Here is a 6,846-nt window from a genome sequence, read left to right on the forward strand (position 1 = left end):
AGAAGGATAGATGTGATGGTTTCACAGCCCACAGCATCCCGAGGAGCAGAAGAGTGATTTCCCTTGCTCCTGAGTGGGGAATGGAAATGGGGCAGAGAGAGAGATACAGGCATGGAGGTTGAGAAAAGGGGATGTTGTAACCTTTGTTAATCAGTGATCTGAGACCAGATTATGCAGCGTAATCTCAGTGGGTGCCGGGAGCATGGACAAAGAATAAGTGCCAGGCCCTGTGCCTGGCACCAAGTAAGTTCCCCACCCCCACCCCTGGTGAAGGAAGGCTCTACGTGATTGAGATATAATGTCTACCACCCATTTCCACGGGACTTGAAGAAGAAATTCAGTTCAGCCATAGAACAGTTTTGTACACTCATCCCACAACATCTGTAGCTCCAGCTGAGATCTCTCTATGAGTTCCAGACTTCTATCCAGGTTATATTAGATTTTTCTGTTTCAAGTTGAGCATGCTCCAAATGAAACCCATCTCCTCACGTCTTCTCACCCTTCTCACTCCTCAACTAAAACCCATTCTTCTTCTTCTCTTCCCTGTTTTACTAAATATTATCAACATTCGTTCAGTTGTCTAGGACAGAAACCAGGGTGTTGTGTTGGGGGGGTGTAGCTCAGAAAATGCTAGAAATTAAAAGCCAACTAAGGCATCTCTATCCTATTATCACTCATCTATACTGGGGCTTCACTGGCGATTTAGCTTAAAGGTTAGGCATGCTTTTTAAGTGGTTTGAAAAATCACTGTAGAAGAGGATGCAGTAAATGGAGCAAAAGAGACTAGAAACCCTTCGTACAAGCCAAAGCCACTGAAAAGCCTGGGGGCTGGGGTAGGGAATTGGAGAGGTGAGTGTGACAGAGGTGAGTGGCCAACGGGAGGCAGGTTCAGGAAAAGACCTTCGTTGGCTGTTTTGGTCTTTATCCCAGTGTGTGTTCTGCGGGGATGGGGAAGGAGGAAGCCTAAGACCCATCAAGAAGGGCCTAAGGGGACTTCCCTGGTGGCGCAGTGGATAAGAATCCGCCTGCCAATGCAGGGGACACGGGTTCGAGCCCTGGTCCGGGAAGATCCCACATGCCGCAGAGCAACTAAGCCCGTGCGCCACAACTACTGAGCCTGCGCTCTAGAGCCCACGAGCCACAACTACTGAGCCCACATGCCACAACTACTAAAGCCCACGTGCCTAGAGCCCGTGCTCCGCAACAAGAGAAGCCACCGCAATGAGAAGCCCGCGCAATGCAACGAAAAGCAGCCCCTGCTCGCTGCAACTAGAGAAAGCCCGCGCACAGCAACAAAGACCCAATGTAGCCATAAATAAATAAATAAATAAATAAATAAATAAATAAATAAATTTATGGAAGAAAACAACAAAAAAAGAAGGGCCCAGGGAATCAGATTGCCTGCTGCTCCTTCCTGGACAAAGCTTACTGCTCTCCATGGCTCTTCAGGAATCCAAGGAGCCTGATGTCTATCAGGAGAATTTTGAACCCATGTCCTACTTGGACTACTTCAAGATGAACCAGGATCCCCTGGGTGATGAAGTCCTCCATTTCCTGCTAAAGCACTACAATATCACTTTTAAACCAGGTGCAGGTCTCCTTCACCTCTGAGGGGAGAGATGGGAGAGTGTGGGAGGAGGGGTGGCCATGCAAATTTTAAATCAGATGCTGGTCTTCTTCAATCGTAGGGCAGGCTTAGGGTGGGTCTGGGGAGGGGTGGCCAGAGCATGGGCAGCAACTTGGGACCTTCAGAGTGTGTGGAACTCCCCTACGGGAAGACTTTAGATACACCAGGTGTGTGTATGGTGCATGGTGGGATGCCCTCAAAGTTGGTGGGGTCAGATTTCCTCCTCCCATAAAGTCTAAGAGCTGTGGTCTCTGGTGGTCCTGAGTGGGCCTGTCTTCTCCCTATCACTGGCTAAAGAAACTACAATGGCATCAGAAAGTGTAGAAAACCTTGCTCCAAATTCAGCATCACCACTCTTCTGCCTGCTTACCATGGTAGCCCATGTAAACTGGTGCTAGGCCAGCTGGACCACTAAAATCAAATAATGGGTATCTTTTCATCATTCACATGAGAATAAAACATAACCTGATAGCCAGAATTTTCCCAATTAAAATTTTCTGCCATCAAATTTTCTTAAGCCTTCGATGCCTGCTTCAATTTATTTGCTACTGTACCCTACGAATACAACAACAGACAAACAAAATGTAGCAGCAGAACCCAGGAGCAAGTGAGCAGGCTAAGGGTAGCAGTCGGCCAGGACCCCTGGGTCCAGCTCATTTTCTCTCCTCTCAGCCTTGTTGTTTATCCTGGAAGCCCCTTGCCAGGGTCCAAATGCTACTGATATTTTGTGTCAACGCAATCTCTCGTGGCTGAAGGGAAGCAAGACAGGAAGGGGAGACCAAGGGCTCTGTAAGCAGGCCCTGAATTCTCCTTTGCGTCCCCATACTGCCAAGCGAGTCTCTGGAATACAGTTGGTACTCAATAAATGCTTACTGATTGATCTTTGGAATGTTACAGATGGTCTCAGTGGGGCCATAGGGCACCTCAACAAAGAGTGCTTGGAATAGGGAAACCAGTATACTCAGGAATGTGATTAGATTTCTTCTCTGGACACTTCTTTACAGTGGTAAATGGGCAGGTGAAATGTCAAAGCTGGTTCTCTAACACCCAGCCACCAAACAAACTCCCCTGTTTCTAACACTAACCCTACCAAGACTCTCCACGCTCAGTGAGCTGGGGCAGTCAGTGCAGGCAAAGTTCCCAGTCCTGGAGTTTACATTCCCAGATGGTTGACTCCCTGTAGCCTCTCCCAATGGGACAAGGAAAGTGGAGCCTTTTGGGAAATGTGGACTCAGAGCCCTGTCTTGATACTGATGATTCAGAACATTCTTGTTCTAAAACAGGTGGGCTGGAAGGAAAACTCCTGGTTGATCTCAGCTCTGGGCCCACCATCTACCAGCTCCTCTCTGCCTGCGAGTCTTTCAGAGAGATCATTGCCATCAGCTACCCAGACAGAACTGCCAACAGCTGGAGAAGTGGCTAAAGAAGATGCCGGGGGCGTTTGACTGTTCTCGGTGGTGAAATATGTGTGTGAGCTTGAGGGGAACAGGTAAGGGGGTTATTGTTTGTTTTTGAGTCTCCATGATACCAGGAGCTTCACTTAGCTCCCGAATCAAGAATTTTCCATGGGGCTCATGTAGAAATGACAAGGCAGATGGAGACAAAGAAGGAAGGAAGGAAATCAGTGGGGCCCCAAGAAGAAAGGAGGAAGAGTGAGATATGAATCCTATAAAGACCAAAAGAGGGGACTTCCCTGGTGGCACAGTGGTTGACAGTCAGCCTGCCGATGCAGGGGACACGGGTTCGTGCCCCGGTCCGGGAAGATCCCACATGCCGCGGAGCGGCTGGGCCCGTGAGCCATGGCCTCTGAGCCTGCGCGTCCGGAGCCTGTGCTCCGCAACGGGAGAGGCCACAACAGTGAGAGGCCCACGTACCGCAAAAAAAAAAAAAGACCAAAAGAGGGAACAGAAAGAGCTGGCTAGAGACAAACCTGGTGTGGAAGAAACATCACCAAGGTCCACATGGAATGTCAAGGTCTGAGCCCAAGCCAATGGAGAACCCGCTGGGCTGCCTCCTTTCTGATTGGCTGGTGCCCCTGTTGTTCCAGTTACAAGCTCCAGGGGGCTCTAAACTTGTGGAATCTTTTCGTGGATCTCAGGAGATAGGGGTTAGAATTAAGACAATCTTACACTGCAAGTGGAACAGAATTTACTTACCTTGTGTATTTTCATTGAATTTCAGGGCATCAGGAAGGTCCACCATAGCCCTTCCACTCCCCAAATATCACCCTCCCTAGTTAGGTAAGATAGTTGAGGCTGTACGTTAGATTCTTATTCCTTTTGCTTAAGACTATAGCTTTTTTTTTTTTTTTTTTTTTGCTTTTTTCCAAATGAGGTATAGTTAATTTACAACGTTGTGTTAGTTTCAAGTGTAGAGCAAGGTGATTCAGTTATACATCTACATACATATTTATTCTTTTTCAGATCTTTTCCATTACAGGTTACTACAAGATATTGAGTATAATCCCCTGTGCTATAAGTAGGTCCTTGTTGTTTACCTATTTGATATATAGTAATGTGTATATATTAAGACTATGACTTTTAAAAAAATACAGAGCTGGAAAGAGTAAGCCTTTAAGTACTAGTCCTTATTCATACAATAATACGAATGCAGCCCGCATCCTGAGAACAGGTATAGGTAAGAAGGAAATGTATGAGGTGACGAGGAGGTTGAGTGGAGTGGCCAGGGGACAAAGGGACGGAAAGGTAATGGAGTGACTTGGGGCCCCAACAAAGTGCCCCAAGCTCACTTAGTAGTTTTGCTCAGCTGATTCCAGGCCGACTTTCCATTTCTGGAGGCACTTGTCTGGGTCGCGTTAAACACAGACTAGTAGAAAGAGAATGGGCTACCTGCCAGGGGTTCATTGCCGACAGAGGGCCTGCAGGTAGACAGAGGGCTGACCGCGGGGTCGGCAGGTCCTGGGCTTGACTTTGTCCACAGCTGGTTCGGGACCAGGTCTCTCTCTGGGACTCAGTTTCTTCATCTGTAAAACCGGCAACCTGCTGTTCTGGGAGCCTGTGCGCCAAGCAGAGAATGGCTGGGAGTGATGTGCGCGGTCTACGCGATAAGCATGACCCAGCTGGCCCCTCTTTCCTTTTCCCTCCACTCCAGAGACAGGGGGGCCTAGAAGGAGGAGCGCGTAAGGAGAGCCATCCGCCAGGTACTCAAGTGTGACATCCTGAAACAACAGCCCTTGGAACCTGCGGTCCTGCCCCTGGCCGACTGCCTCATTTCCCCCCTGTGCCTCGAGGCTGCCTGCCCCACCCTGCAGGCCTGCCTGGACGCACAACCTGCATCACCTCAGGACCCTGCCCCGGCCCAGGGGCCATCTGACGCTGAGCGGGGACTTTGAGGCCAGCTTCTTCATGGTGGGGGTCAAGAGGTTCTCCGCACTGCCCCTGGACGAGAAATTCCTGCGGGAGGCCCTGCAGGAGACTGGCTTCATCATTGAGAGGCTGGAGGAGTTTCCGCAGGCCACTGAGACCTACTTGGATGACTGCTCCAACGACACAAGGTTCTTCTTCCTGGTGGCCCGGAGAAGGGACCGAGGCGGCAACTTGGAGGAATGGGCAGCAAGCAGGGCAGGGCTCCAGCCATCACTCTGCAACCTCATTCGCGTTCCTCTCCATTTAGTCAGCTTTTCTTAGAAACCTTACCAGCAAATGATTGCCAGGTAAATAGGGATGCTTATCTCAAACAGAGAGGTTTATAATATGCTTCACTAATGGCCCAGGGTTGGGAAAAAGAATTGGACCAGAGAAATAAAGCTGTGCCTCCTTCGTGCTGAGGGCTCTTCAGGGTTGCGTGGAATGAAGGGGAAGAATCCCTTCCCGTTCCCCTATTTTAGGCAATTCAGACTACACAACTTCTGAGCTCACTCCCCACCTGCATCCTCATCCCTGCTAATACTGCAGCCCCACCCCATGAAATGGAAAGCACACGCATGGATTTTGACACTTGGCTCTCTGGCTTACTTGCTCTTGTGACTTTAGGTGGGCACCTGGTATCTCAGAGCCTCAGTTTTCCTATCTGTGAAATGGAAATCATCACACCCTTCCCCAGGGTTATTGTGACACCCCAAAGATATAACATGAATGCACTTGGTACATAACCACGTGAGCAACTTCATGTGTTTTTTAAGTTTGGCTGACCTTATAGATGCATATCATAAGCAGTTCTAAAAAGAGCAAGAGAAGTTGTTTTCCTTCTTTGTCCAGTGAAACCCTCCTAACCCAGTTTGGGGCAGGGATGGGACACTTGGAAAAGACTTTTTGAAAGAAGTAGCAAAGAAATCAGTGAGATCTAAAGGGTGACCAAGAGTAAGTCAGGTGAAGGAATCAGGGGTGAAGGACAGGAACTTCTAGTACAGGTACTGAGAACCAGCGGGGAGATAACATACTGTGTTTGGTGAACTTCAAGAAAAATTGAAGACATTTGGGTACCAAGATTGTGGCCCTATCCCTCTAGGGCACTGCTGATACACCAGGCACCTGGCATGGTAGAACAGGCCAGCGCTTCAAGGGGACAGAGGAGTGTCAAATCAGTGACCGTGGGTGGCGTTGGAGGTGGGCACGCAAGCAATTTAGTCATTCAACAAATATTTGTTGAGTGTCTGCGTCAAGCTGGACCCTGTGAGGAGTGTCAGAACCTTTGCCCAGGGTTGGTCTTCACACTAAACATGGTTGCAACATCTAAGCCCTTGATCACATTCTACACCGTGTGTGCATCTGGGTATATTCTTGTGTGTGTATGTGGGCATGTGCACACGTGTGTGTGTATGTATGTGTGTGTGTGTTTATGCTGAGGATGGTAGTAGAGATGCGTCAGTTCTATCCCTGGTGCCACCACATGAGTTATAAGTGAGGCTGCCTCCCAAAGGCTGAGGTCAGATCAAGATTAGCTACCAGGACTTGCTTGCAGTGTTAGCTGAGTGCTAACACTCCATCCCAAGAGAGCTCCAAGTATACACTGGCATGTGCGCCAGAAAGCTGGGCTGGGCTGGGAAAGCATAAGGCAAGGTGGGAGGGCATATATGGAGGGTGCCCAGGGTGGGAGCTCTTGGCGCGATTGAGGTGCCCAGTCTCTGCCTTCCTGCAGGAAGCGTGGACATGCACCTGGGGAAGTTTCTTCTGGGGTCCTAGTGTTAGTTACATGAGTTTTCACATTGGGAGCTATTGGCTTCTTGACATGACATTCAAGTGTGTGCTTTATGGGCTGCC

At 49.2% G+C, this 6,846-nt stretch overlaps 1 pseudogene; it reads left to right on the forward strand.

Moving 5' to 3' along the window:
- The first annotated feature begins 546 nt into the window (after window positions 1–546).
- On the forward strand, window positions 547–5,695 carry LOC149748816 (nicotinamide N-methyltransferase-like; annotated as a pseudogene).
- The last annotated feature ends 1,151 nt before the right edge of the window (window positions 5,696–6,846 follow it).

This window comes from Delphinapterus leucas, chromosome 7 (assembly GCF_059928025.1).
Source record: "Delphinapterus leucas isolate spDelLeu-1000000601 "Yukka" chromosome 7, BTC_Dleu_Yukka2, whole genome shotgun sequence".
In the NCBI taxonomy this organism is placed as follows: domain Eukaryota; kingdom Metazoa; phylum Chordata; class Mammalia; order Artiodactyla; family Monodontidae; genus Delphinapterus; species Delphinapterus leucas.